Source organism: Haliotis rubra, unplaced genomic scaffold, assembly GCF_003918875.1.
Source record: "Haliotis rubra isolate DU_JTF1 unplaced genomic scaffold, ASM391887v1 Scf278, whole genome shotgun sequence".
NCBI lineage: Eukaryota > Metazoa > Mollusca > Gastropoda > Lepetellida > Haliotidae > Haliotis > Haliotis rubra.
Window position 1 is genome coordinate 95,807 of NW_025766869.1, and position 15,471 is coordinate 111,277.

Sequence of the window (15,471 nt, forward strand, 5' to 3'; positions counted from 1 at the left end):
TGAGGGGTGTTATGTTTTAACTCGTTTACCATCAACCACATAATATTGCAATGGGGTGTGTCCCAATCGACTTCAAATGCGTAAAGATCCGGGTTAGAATGCGTCTTCAGTAACTGATGCTTGTCGTATGAGGCGACTAACGAAATCGGGTGATCAGGCTTGCTTACTAGGTTGACACTTGTCATCGTATCCCAGTTGCGTAGATCGATGCTCATGATGTTGATCACTAGGTTGTCTGGTCCACATTATTTACAGACCGTCGCCATATAGCTGGAATGTAGCCGAGAGCAGCATTAACAACAAACAAATATGTGTCCGTCAGTACATGCAGAATAGGTAAATCACCGGGTTGACTCAAACTCAAACGATCATAAATTGTATATCAACAACCACATAATACTACATATGGGTCCACGACGACTTCAAGTACTGTTCTGGGGCAGAATCTCTCTAGAGTGAAGTGATCTTGGAATTGATGCATTCTGAAGTAAAGCTATCATAGGATGCCATGTTTCATGTTGGAGAGACAGCAGTCAAATGATAACATAGCAACTAAAAGAAAACACACCTCGTTATTCTGAAAATATCCACAAGATGACTAGTATGAATGCGCACAAGCGCACCAAGCCATCCTGTGAAGGGAAGTATGTTGCCACAGGTTCAATTGTATCCATTGCGTGAATATAAAGCTGCAGTTGTGCAGCCTGACAAAATAGGTTAAGTTTAAGTAGGTTAAGTTGTTAATGTGTTTGTTTTTTCAGCCTGTTATGGAAGACAAGAGAGGTGTTTTGGGGTTTGTTTGTTTTTTTGTGGACACAATTCAACTACACACAAGCATTAGACAGTTTTGTCACCCTGACCTTCACTTGCAATAATCACAAAACAAACATGACTGGTCTGCAGTGTGAAGCCATGTGAACGGGAGGACAAGTCCTTAGAAGTTATTTATAAACGGAAATCACCTGATCAAGAGCTGACACGATCCGTTCAATTGGCATTTTAGAAGTTGGTCAGTAACAAGAATATTATGATGAGACGTTGCAGTGCTACAAGAGTGAAATACTACAGCACAGGACAGACTAATATATTAAGTTGGATTTAACAAAAACAACACGATGGTATGCAGGAAAGGGATCGATAACTCAAACAATTCCCTACCTTTGCTAAATATATAAGTGGGCCAGGTTGTCACGTCAGTGTATTTTTATATGAATAATATGTATACTTAACATAACTGTAAACCTGTCAACAATGGACAGTGTAATAACAAGACGATCCCGCATGATGGCCTAAAACATTCAAACATGGCTATTCTTAACATTATACTGTAAAAGTGGGCAGGTCACAGCAGCCAAAGTGACGCTAACAACAAAATGACACTGAGTATTCAAAACCCATTATCAACGTCTACTGGCAATACTGTCTACTTTCATGAAGTGTTTGAATAGCCTCAACATGTGTATAGTTGAGACCATGCTACATTTCAAAGAGCATGGTACGAAATTCAGTGTGTTCCCCAATGTCAAGAAAGATAATGCTGGTTGTACCACTGGGGCAAGTCAGCTCGGAATACATTCTTCTTTCAAATGGTAGCATTATGATGACTGAAGTACGATTTCTATTGGACAAGGATATTTCAATTTCATTTGAAATGGTCCTGAAAACTTTATTTCCAATTAAAGCCCATAGCCCAACTGACATAACTAGAAACTTGAAACATCTGGTAAGTGCGACCATAAATGTCTTTCTGTTGAAATTTCAATTCAGTCGGTCTCTCGCATGACGACTAGCTACATGACGACTGTGGACGCTTTACATGCTTTGCAAATAATGGTAGTAGTGTTGTAGATTATGTGTTATGCTTAGAAAAAACATTTTTGTTATTTGATAATTTTGATGTTATTTACAACGAGGTAGAAAGCACCCATATGCCCTTGGCCTATTCATTGAGACTGTCAAAGCCTCTTGGAGATGTAAACATTGCTCGGGGAGAACTGCAACCACGCTCAAGATATTCATGGAACCACAAGCAACAGGGATTATACTTAGACAATTGGAAACACCAAAGTACAACGCTTCTTCTGGATACCTTCAAACACCATATAAACTGTAATAACACTCATAACGCTTCTTTATGTTTTCAGGAAGTGATTCAACATTGTGCGTACCCGTTTAAGAGGCCGGGTAACGGTATTTCTACCCAGCCTGCTGTCAGTAGGGACAATAACAACAGCTGGTATGACAACGAGTGCCGTGCTGCACGTGCAGCAGCGAGACGATCACTTCGTGAACTACGTAACTCTAACACTGAAATGAACAGACATAAATACCGTGAATCATTTAAGTTATATAAGGAAACGTGTAAGCAGAAGTCAGCGAATGTGTTTAGACACTTTGTACAAACTTTGAATGATGCCTTAACCTCCAAAGACAGTAAACTGTTCTGGTCACATTTTAAGTCCTATAATTTCAAGCGTAATAGTATTTCACCCTCAGGCTGGACTGAACATTTTTATTCTTTATTTCAAGGAACGAACATGGCAGATTGTGAAAAAGAATTTTATGCTTCTGTGTTTGAATTTATCGATTCTATTGATGATGAACTCATGGACAGTACAGTTGATAATGACTATCTGGATAAGGACATTGCGTTTGAAGAAATCGTTACAGCTATAAATGATATGCAGCTAGGGAAATCCCCAGGGTTTAGTGGAATACCCCTGGAGTTTTACAAATATGCTCCACCTGAGTGTTATGAAATGCTAAGATTGTTGTTTAATTCAATTCTCCAGACAGGTGTTTACCCTACAGAGTGGACGTTGGGAGTTATACTTCCCTATATATAAGAAGGGTGATCCCAATGAGCCGGGTAATTATAGACCAATTACACTCCTTGAGGTGTCAGGAAAGATATTTTCTAAAATTATTTGCAATAGGTTAACACTTTGGGCCACTCAAGAAAATATTTTAGCTCCGGAGCAGGCTGGATTCAGAAAAGGTTTTCAAACTACAGATAATATTTTCATTTTGAATACTGTAATAAACAAATACTTGTCATTGTATAAGGGCAGACTATACTGTGCTTTTATAGATTTAAAATCTGCGTTTGACTCGGTTACACATACTGGTCTTTTGTACAAATTATGGATTGGTAACATTAAGGGTCGTATTTTCAAATTTATAAGAAATATGTATGCTAATATAAAATCTTGTGTCCTTGTTGGGAATGGTTGTACTGAGTTCTTTGATTGCAACTTTGGAGTCCGGCAAGGTTGTCAGTTGTCTCCCTTTTTGTTTTCGTTTTTTATAAATGACATAGCCGAGTTTGTAGGACAGGACAATCAATGGTCTATTAGTATCGGTATGCTGCAAGTGTTTATGCTTCTGTTCGCAGATGATATAGTGATGATGGATAGTACAGTTATAGGTCTTCAAAAGAGATTAGATAAGTTGTCAAAGTATTGTGACAAGTGGCAGCTATTGGTTAATATAGACAAAAGTAAAGTCATTGTGTTCAGAAAAAAGGAAGACTTAAGCTTTATGAAATTTTTTTTTTCAGTGGTCGAACCCTAGACATTGTCCCTACTTATAAATACCTCGGAGTGCATTTCGCAAGTTCTGGGTCGTGGTACGTTGCTCAGAAAACATTAGCTCTCCAAGCCACCAAGGTTATTCAGTGTTTGAAGTCTAAAGTAAATAACTACCGTAACTTACCAATTCATATGCTATGCCACATATTTGATGCCAAAATCATGCCAGTTCTTATCTATGGTTGCGAGGTGTGGGGTTTTCACTCAATACCCGATGTGGAAAGAGTTCATGATCGTTTCTGTAAGGACATGCTATTTTTACATAGATCAGTACCAAATATTGTGGCACGTGGTGAACTAGGACGGCATTCAATTAAAGTCAATTGTTACATAAGGATTGTAAAGTTTTGGGTAAGACTGTTGTATCAAGAAGATAATGTTATTCTAAAGAAAGCATATTCTTACCAGCTGTCTCTAGCAAACAAGGGCTTGAGTTGTTGGGCATTAGAAGTCAAATCATTATTGTTTCACTATGGATTCGGGGAAGTGTGGATAAATCAGGATGTAGGCATTATAAACCATTTTATTTCGTGTTTCAAACAAAGATGTATAGATATCGATAAACAACGTTGGTTCGAAGCCCTCCGTAAGTATAATAAACTAACTCTGTACCGTTCTATAAAACATGACGCAAATTTTGAACTTTACCTCTCGTGTTTACCAGTGAAAGTTTACTGTATTGCCCTTTCATCACTCCGCTGCTCCAGTCATATATTATTAATTGAACAAGGTAGGAAACTAGGTTTAGCTTAGGGAAGAAAGGTTATGTCCTTTGTGTGTGGTTAGAAATATTGAATCAGAATATCACTTTTTGTTTAGTATGCCCATTTTATGATGGACTGAGACGAGCTATTATTCCTGCTTATTATCATACATTCCCTTCGGAAAACAAATTTAAACAGTTGATAGCAAGTAAAATGTCCATGTGTTATCATTGCTTGCAAAGTATGTATTCTTAGCGTTCAAACTACGAGCACGTTTCCTGTCATTGCATAAATGATATATATGTGTGTATATGTGTATGTATGTATGTATGTATATGTATGTATATATATATATATATATATATATATATATATATATATATATAATTTATATATGTGTATGTGTATATATGTATATGTCGCAGGCGCTGGGTGGTGTAATGCACTGTATCTTCTGTATGTATAATGGGCCAGTGGCCCCCCATACTGTCAATAAACTCTCTCTAAACTCTCACTAGCTACATACATATTGAACGGAGGAGCTACAGAAAGTATACCTCGGCCATATCTACCTTAATGTGTTCTGATAATTTTCAAGTGTCAGCAAGACATTCCAAGGATAAGAAATATTACTTACCATACCGTAAAGTTGTGCTGTTTACCCCTGTACTCAATGCAACACTTAGTAAGTATGTTGAAGGAAATAGCATTCTCTCTGAAATACAGGCTGGGTTCAGAAAAAGGTTATTCGACAGTGGATCATATCTTTGTCCTAAGCAACTTAGTGAATATTCTTAAATCGGCTTAAAGAAAATTATAATGTGTCTTTATCGATTTTCAAAAGGCATTCGAAAACATTTGGAGAATAGGTTTGTGGCAAAAGCTTCTGTCCTATGGCATCAACGGAAAGTTTTTCAGGATATTTCATATGTACGATACTATTAAATCATGCATCAAATACAATAATGATATTTCCGGATATTTTCGCTGTGAAAAAGGTGTCCGTCAAGGCGAAAGTCTCTCACCACTTTTATTTTCTTTACTTTTACATGATGTTGAAACACATATGTCTTTTTCTCATTGTGAAGGACTCACCACTGAAACAACAATTGGTATTATTAATATATTACTGCTGTTGTATGCTGATGGTACAGCTTTGTTGTCCGACAGTAGGTATTATTAATATATTACTGCTGTTGTATGCTGATGTTACAGCTTTGTTGTCCGACAGTTCTTAAAATGTACAGCATTGTATAAATGTTTTCATGAATATTGCAAAAAATGGAAATTGACAGTAAATGTTTAAAAGAATAAGGTCATTATTTTTGGATCAGGACCAGCAAAAAGACTAAATATGTTTTTACACTATATGACAAGCAGCTTGATATTGTTGACGACTATATATGTTTAGGTATTAAATTTCAAATAAATGGTAAATTTAATTTTGCTATTAAGACATTACATGGCCAAGCTTTAAAAGCTATGTTCGCTTTATTATCAAAGTCCAGAAATATTCATCTACCAACTGACTGTATGTTTAACTGTTTTGATGGTATGGTTTTACCAGTGATGTTGTATAGCTGCGAAGTATTGGGTTACACAAACGTCGATATTTTTGAAAATGTACATCGATTATTTTTAAAAACTATTTTGAAATTACGGAAAGCACCCCAGCTTATATACTCTATGGTGAAACAGGACGACTACCTATTTCTATATATATTAAAATGATTGGAATCATATTGGTTCAAAGCTGCTACAAATACAAATAGAAATAAAGTGACAGCCATTATCTACGACACAATTATACATAAGTTTTCTTACAATATATTCCTATCGCCATGGATTGTTTTTGTCAAATCTGTTCAAGATGATTGTGGTCTATCGTATGTATGGTTTAACCCACATATTGTCGAACACCAATGGTTGATTTCCACAGCTTTAAACGATTGTCTGATCAGTTCATACAGAAATAGCGGGCTGATCGGTCAGCTTCGCATAAAGGTTACCTGTATAAAACCTATGTTCGCTTTAGAGGAATACCTATTTCTTTCATAAATATTGTCCCATTAAATTCCGTACCAGTAATCATCATTTGCCTTTGGAAATATATGTTCAAATATTCCTTTTGAAAACAGACTATGTGAATTGTGTGATACACAACATGTTGCTCATGAATTTCATTACCTCTTTGAATGTCAATATTTTAAGAAAGAAAGAGAGTTGAACATGCCACGTTTCTATTATGTAAATCCCTGTTCATCCGATTATGTTTCAAGTTCTGCCAGTACCAGTACCATACACTCTCGCAGATATCATGGAAGCGGTCAACGTCAGAGACCTGTACTACCTCGGGCTTTATTCCCACATTAAGCTGACACGCCTGAAATAGCTCAAATACTGTTCAAATGGGCGATAAAAAACTCTCGCTCTCTCTTAACCTTACTTGTTCACAGCAAAACTACTTATTTGAGGTAAAGAATCCAAAGGAATCGTTTCCTAATGACAAACCATCATCGTTAAGTTCTAATCACATGTTTACAATTCGGGTAAGAATCGGTGGATGGGTGGTTGCGTAGAAACGTGTGTCACATAAGAACATTACCAGAATAGGTGAAAGAAACAAAACCCGTGCAAATGTAACATTAAAGCATCAGTGAAGATCCCAGCCAGTATAGGTTTTAAGCAGCTCATGCTTTTGTCAAGAAGCGACTGATGGGATCGGGTAGCCAGGCTCAGACGCGGCTTCATGCATGTCATGGTATCCCAGTTGCACAGATAGATATCCATGTGGTCAATCACTGGACTGTCTGTTCCAGTCTCGATTGATTTCAGACAGCCGTCAGCTGGAAAAATACTGAGTGTGGCATAAACCAAACAAACCAACATACTATCTAATGCGCTATTATCAGTTTACCAATTTAACAAAACTGACACTTCTTGGAAAGCGCACTTGCATAATGACTATTTGGCCTTAATATATAGTGAGTAACAGTCCAATATTTCATCTCTTAATCCTCTGTAACAGCTTCATCCCTACCTTTTGTATCTTATCCCATCTTCTGTATATCATTGGCTTCTATCACTTACCCACTTAATCAGCTGTAACAACACCATACCTGCTTTTGTATATTTCATTCTCTTTTATCTTATGATCTGATGTTTAGTATATATACTTGATTAAAATCATCACTCTGGCGTAATGTACTTTACTAGTATATATATCCTGTATAACTGTTAGTTAGTATCCACCTGACAAAAGGGAAACGAATAGCCAAGAAACGTTGTGTATAAAAAAAAGAAAACGTTGACATCCATAAGATTTTGTCTTATATACGCCATATATGTAAGTGTGTACTGTAGACTAACCCACTACGTCATGTATGTGAGTGTGTACTGTAGACTGACCCACTACGCCATGTATGTAAGTGTGTACTGTAGACTAACCCACTACGTCATGTATGTAAGTGTGTACTGTAGACTGACCCACTACGTCATGTATGTAAGTGTGTACTGTAGACTGACCCACTACGTCATGTATGTAAGTGTGTACTGCAGACTGACCCACTACGTCATGTATGTAGTGTGTGTACTACAGTAGACTGACCCACTACGTCATGTATGTTAGTGTGTACTGTAGACTGACCACTACGTCATGTATGTTAGTGTGTACTGTAGACTGACCCACTACGTCATGTATGTTAGTGTGTACTGTAGACTGACCCACTACGTCATGTATGTTAGTGTGTACTGTAGACTGACTCACTACGTCATGTATGTAAGTGTGTACTGTAGACTGACCCACTACGTCATGTATGTTAGTGTGTACTGTAGACTGACCCACTACGTCATGTATGTTAGTGTGTACTGTAGACTGACCCACTACGTCATGTATGTTAGTGTGTACTGTAGACTGACCCACTACGTCATGTATGTAAGTGTGTACTGTAGACTGACCCACTACGTCATGTATGTTAGTGTGTACTGTAGACTGACCCACTACGTCATGTATGTTAGTGTGTACTGTAGACTGACCCACTACGTCATGTATGTAAGTGTACTGTAGACTGACCCACTACGTCATGTATGTAAGTGTGTACTGTAGACTGACCCACTACGTCATGTATGTAAGTGTGTACTGTAGACTGACCCACTACGTCATGTATGTAAGTGTGTACTGTAGACTGACCCACTACGTCATGTATGTTAGTGTGTACTGTAGACTGACCCACTACGTAATGTATGTTAGTGTGTACTGTAGACTGACCCACTACGTCATGTATGTTAGTGTGTACTGTAGACTGACTCACTACGTCATGTATGTTAGTGTGTACTGTAGACTGACCCACTACGTCATGTATGTTAGTGTGTACTGTAGACTGACCCACTACGTCATGTATGTAAGTGTGTACTGTAGACTGACCCACTACGTCATGTATGTTAGTGTGTGCTGTAGACTGACCCACTACGTCATGTATGTTAGTGTGTACTGTAGACTGACCCACTACGTCATGTATGTAAGTGTGTACTGTAGACTGACCCACTACGTCATGTATGTTAGTGTGTACTGTAGACTGACCCACTACGTCATGTATGTAAGTGTGTACTGTAGACTGACCCACGACGTCATGTATGTAAGTGTGTACTGTAGACTGACCCACTACATCATGTAAGGGTAAGTGTATACTGTAGACTGACCCACTACGTCATGTATGTTAGTGTGTACTGTAGACTGACCCACAACGTCATGTATGTTAGTGTGTACTGTAGACTGACCCACTACGTCATGTATGTTAGTGTGTACTGTAGACTGACCCACTACGTCATGTATGTTAGTGTGTACTGTAGACTGACCCACTACGTCATGTATGTTAGTGTGTACTGTAGACTGACCCACTACGTCATGTATGTAACTGTGTACTGTAGACTGACCCACTACGTCATGTATGTAAGTGTGTACTGTAGACTGACCCACTACGTCATGTATGTTAGTGTGTGCTGTAGACTGACCCACTACCTCATGTGTGTAAGTGTGTACTGTAGACTGACCCACTACGTCATGTATGTAAGTGTGTAATGTAGACTGACCCACTACGTCATGTATGTTAATGTGTACTGTAGACTGACCCACTACCTCATGTATGTAAGTGTGTACTGTAGACTGACCCACTACATCATGTAAGGTAAGTGTATACTGTAGACTGACCCACTACGTCATGTATGTAAGTGTGTAATGTAGACTGACCCACTACGTCATGTATGTTAATGTGTGCTGTAGACTGACCCACTACCTGATGTGTGTAAATGTCTACTGTAGACTGACCAACTACGTCATGTATGTAAGTGTGTAATGTAGACTGACCCACTACGTCATGTATGTAAGTGTGTATTGTAGACTGACCCACTACCTGATGTATGTAAGTGTGTACTGTAGACTGACCCACTACGTCATGTGTGTAAGTGTTTTGTAGACTGACCAAGTCAATTAAGTGCCAAGTTTGGTGAAGAAATATTGAACGGTTTTAAAGTTCAGCTCCGGGAAATGCAAATGTGCACGGACGGACGGACGGAGTGCATATAAATATCCCCGGAAAAGCGTTGCGGGGAATAAGAACGGGCATTATGAGTTTGTCATACGTATAATTATGCATCCAACTGCACATTATTATTCTGACTGGGATATTTTGACATGATATAGTAATGACAGACAGTCACACGGACAGACAGATGGTGTTTTATTTTGTATAAAGGCTTCAAGACCCATGGTACAAAGTCTGTTTGCTGCTTGCATAAGGAATGAAGTGGCAGTTACAGTAACATATAGTAAGAAAATACCCGTTACAGAACAGGTTACAATTTGCAATTTCATTAACACCTGGAGATATGCGGAAACATCTTAAGTGAACATTAATGACCATGTTTAAAGTGTCATTAATAATTCATCCTCATTTCATGATACACGACGTGCACGTCATTTTCAATAGCATCATTGTGATTGCATAGAATAACTTCATCAGTGTAAGTGGTAAAACTGCTTGCAACTAACTATATACCTCGATTATTACTACCACCCCTAAACGTTGTTAACAGCCATCTATATTGAAAATCTATGTTAAATAGAGCATATTTTATCACAGGTAAATTAGATTTGGTTTAGATATATAAATGACAATCAAATGAAATATATAGATCCTACGTAGTCCCAGAAAAAAAACTCTTACTGAACCTCGCAACAGTTTTACTTCCGGGTCACCTACAGCTGACACAAAACTAAAGGCAGGCACACCAAAACCAAATCGATAAGGTAGATTACATTTGTGACAGGTCCGCCTAGATGTTTTGATATTTATAAACTCACATTAAAAAGAATGTCAATATCACTACTGTCCTACAAAGAACAGTACTATCTAGCTTCTCGGCGGACTTAGATAAAATATATTTGAATCACCTAGTTGACATATTTCTGGCAACCACAAAACCTAATTGATAAAGCTAATTTACAACAGAATTGTTCAGGTGGGCAGTTTTCTGTGCACAGTAAACAGCAAAACCTGACAGGATTGATACCAGTATTTATTCCAATGCATATTAAATAACATCAGCTAATACCTAGCATATCTTACACAATGAACATCAGACATGTTATCATATACATACAATATAGAAATATAGAAAGTCAATGCATGCATTTATCAGATAAGTCAACCAGTCCACATGACATCGCAAAGTAGTTGAATACATAGAGAATCTCACCCAAGTGTCTTCTGATATCAATTATATCAACACGAGTTGATAAAGTTACAAATATCCGAGGCTTGCCGAGGATATTTTTACTTTATCAACGAGTGCATCTCTGAACATGGTACTGCCATTACACTTGCAGTGCAGCGATGTCATAGCATTGTGACGTTATCAAGTACATGACGTCATAGCATTGTCAGGGCATTGTACAAAATCTAGGAGATATCGTTTGATCTCACACAAGCGATATCTCCTGCGGAACACAGTTTTGGATGATAAAAACAGTTCTCTAAAGCGGGGTTCTGGTGATAATTTATCCCCTAGTTAAACCTTGTAATTTACTGGAGGAGTAGACAGATCGGAGTCAATCACAACAGGTACAGACGGTAGATGTTTTATATCAACTCATGTCATACTGACCAAAACTAAAGCCTGATATTTTAAAATTGGCGTGGAACTCTTAGAGTGGCACATCCATCTCTACACACCCCATTGTCAGAGGTAGACCCAGTGTTTCAATTAGACAGTAACTCACACACAACTTTCAGTTTTCAATTTTATACACACATGTAAATGTACATCGGGAGCCATGTTGTAATCAACTCTGTAACATGGCAGGATTGTACTTTTGACATTATTTGTGTAGATACACGGACCAAGAAAAAAAACACAAAGTAAACCCTGTGGGAAATTGAAATTATTTCCAAACACAACAGGACTGATAGAATAAAGAAACGGACAGTTTCGTAGCTTCATTTCTCTCCTGACACAAGTACTATGGCACATTAAAACTGGGACATTATATGTCCGCTTCAATCACTTTCATTGTCTAACTGAACTGACATCAACATGTCTATTTTACAGCTACAAATATTATATTTCAATCTATAGCCTCAACATATGGGTATTTAAATTATTTATTTCACAGAGTGGAAACAAAATATGTCAAGATATTCATGATTTGAAACAACTTTTTACACAATCATCAACTTAGTTGTTAGTTGTGATATGCCCCAGAAATGTATGAAATGTTTCATAAACTGATCAGGTATCGCATAATAATAATCATAACAATACTCTTGTGTGGATGTAAAATGCTTCTAGTACACAAATGAAAACTGTCCTGTAGAAAACGGACATATTTAGCTAATATTTAGCTAACATTGTTGTACACAACATACAACACATGAACAGGTAACTTCTATGTCCGCTTCTTTCAGTTCTGTTGTATTGAATTTTTCTGATAAAGTTGATGTGTGATATTTACAGGTTTACACTGGGTCATGTGTAGTTTATTTCTTAGGCCAGGACTTCATTAATGAGTGATTTCTTGATGTCAGACATGAGGATCTCCTCCCCACTGACCACCTTCATGTTTACTGTGCAGTCACTGAACGGATCGGCAGCAAACACAGGGAGAAGATCCTCGTTGAACTCCACATCAACTTTCCCTAAAACAACCGACCTGTCTACGTCAATAAATCCTATTCTACCCCTCCCGACATCCAACACAACGCCATAGTGGAGGGTGGCCTGTGTGCCGGGTGTGTCAGACATTGTGTTTCTGTAACACTTCCCCCACTTCCCCGCCAGACTCACCATGGTACAGACACTCCCCCGGTGTGTGTAACAGCTCCCTACACTGACACACCAGGAGCGGGGCTGGTCACAAACATACACCTCACTGTCTATCTGGCTCTGCTCCCCCACACCCACCTCCAGGACAGGCCACCACACTCTATCCACCACACCCACCCTGGTGTTGGTCTCCCAGTATCGTGTTGTGTGGGGGACAGGGGTGACACTAGAGGGGGATGGAGGAAGGGGGATGGGGGTGGAGCTACACGTGCCAAACAATTCCCGTAGTCTGCCTCTGTCCGTGTGTTGTGTGGCGAGCGGCGAGTTGACGAGCTCACCGTCTGTAGTAACATGGCACCGGAGTGGGTTGGCTCGACCAGCGTCCAGTTGGAGTTTAGGACCTGGAAATATACAATTGTTATTTTATTGAGTTTAGCATCTGTATTTCCTACAATATATCATTGTATTGTTTGTCCCGTGTCAGTGATTCCAAAACAGCGCACTAAATGATCGGCTGCCATTTTCGTCCGTCTGTAAATACAACGATACTCGTGCCCTAGATAGTAATAATAACGACATGATACTATCCAGATGGGTATTTAAATTGTTTGCCATACATTTCTACACGCATTGGTAAACACATAAACTCTGTCTGACATACTTTTTACAAAGTTACATTTGACTTTGTTTGCTGTGACTGCAATCACAGAAAATGACACCATGACAGCTTATTACGGAAATATTTCAGCATCCTATCACAATAAAACTGTCATCATGGGTATTCTAACCTCTTGTTATACAACATAGTAAAGAGTGAGACAGATAGTATTGCTGTTTGACGATGTTTTTACATTTAAGTGTTAAAGAGTCATAACGTGAACCGGGAACTTCTACGTCCACTTCAATCACTGAACACAGTTTCATGACACTCGCTGTGTGGGGAGGTAGTGTCGTGTCTCGAGGGGGACAGATATTTGTAAACGAACTGCGTATGTATAACCGCTACGTTATTATTATTCTTAAGAAATTTGAAATAACTCATTCTAACAATAATCCACAATAATCCCACCTGATATTTAATGATGATTTGCACTATGTTGAAACATACTATCATCGTCTTGATCGAAATATAGTGACTCGACTTTTACTTATTCTCTAACGTTTTCCATACTGGACAGTGCTTAGTATATGAATAAATATACTGAATAATGAAATTTCAGGCCATCGTGAACCTATTCCATTTAACCCTTTTCATTAATGTCACAGATCGGCCTAGGTGTTAATGTACCTGGATAGAACAACGGCTTGGATCACATTGGAGACACACAGTACTTGTGCTACCTGAATGTATGCAGAATGCATAAAGCATAACAATTGTCCACGCCACCATACATGTCTAACTGAATAGTAAAAGGGCTTGGGTATCCGTGTCGATCCGGGTTAGAATTGATCTTCAGTAAGGGACGACTTACGGGATCGAATGGTCAGGCTCGCTCACTTGGTGGACACATGCCATTGTATCTCTTTTGCCTCAACTGATTTTCAAGCTGTTGAACACTGGTCCAGAACTGATTATTTACAGACGGCCGTCATATAGCTGGATTATTGCTGAGTGCGGCATTAAAGTAAAAAATAATAATTAAAAAAATACAACGGCTCGAGTCTCACTGGAGTATACTGCATTCCATGCAATCAGATCTCTTCTAAATATACTAAACCTGCGTCTATAGTAATAAGGTAATTGTAACAACTAAGGTTCTGAAAATAGTGAATGCTTATACATTATACAGTAATAACCCTTCGATGAGCCAGCAGCAGAGCGACACCATAGCTGCTTAAACTGATCAATGAGAATGAATGGTACAGTTTAGGGATACAGGCTACAAGTTGTTTGGCAAAACAGTGTTTGTAAATTCCCTTGAACTCTTCCACCTTGACCTAACGTAGCTGGACATGTTATTGTCATGAAGACATGATTACCTCCTATTGTTGTGATCATATTCATATGATTTAGTAGTTGAAGTATACAGTGTTATGTAATTAGCTGAATAAATATTGCATAAATCTGGTACAATATTGTAATTGTTATTATACATTTATTATTATGGTGGAATAGTCTACCTGATGGAGGGAAGTGAGTAGTAATTAAAAACTATTTGACTGGAACAGATTGTGTATTGGAAGGGTAGTCAAATTGGAGGTACGTTCCTTAACTTAGGCATGGACATTTGCAGCAGCGTTCCATCTTCATCTTGGCGGTGTGATAATTGTGAAGTCAGCCTATCAGTTGCTGATGACACGAACTACAAATACATTGTAACTCCAAATAAGACCACTGATGATGTTTTATATGCTGTGGTCCCGTCAGATGAACAATACTGCCACGCCTAGAATTCGCCACCAAAAAAAAACAACAACTGCATAAAAGAATAAAGTTTACTTACATGTGATGAGTCTAGAACCTTTTTTCCCGCTGATGATGTGCATCGTGCCTGAATACCCTGAAACATAGTTGTCAAGGTAACACATGGCTTTGTTTCTGTAGACTGATATCACATATACTCCACAGTATAAAGTGTTAGCGAATCAGCGAGTTTTGATTATCGTCGCTTTGAACATTGTTGGGGTAGGATCACAGGAATATGACACATATAAGGGTCGCAACTCTACTCAAGCAGTGGAGGTGCTGTAGTCGACATTGGCAACCCATGTTAAAACAGAAAATTAGGAAACACAAAATTAAATGAACTGCACAGATCATATTGTCTTATACAGTGCAGTCAACTACATTTACTGTTTTATTCAATGTTTTCAACTCTGTTTCTTTTCACATTATCTCACACGCCAGAAGGTAGACA

The 15,471-nt window shown here is 38.4% G+C and overlaps 1 protein-coding gene across 5 annotated transcripts in view; it reads right to left on the reverse strand.

Annotated features, from left to right (window-relative positions):
* LOC124280998 (transcription intermediary factor 1-beta-like) overlaps positions 1 to 15,471 on the reverse strand; it is a 64,254-nt gene that overhangs the window by 32,885 nt on the left and 15,898 nt on the right. The window lies entirely within an intron of this gene.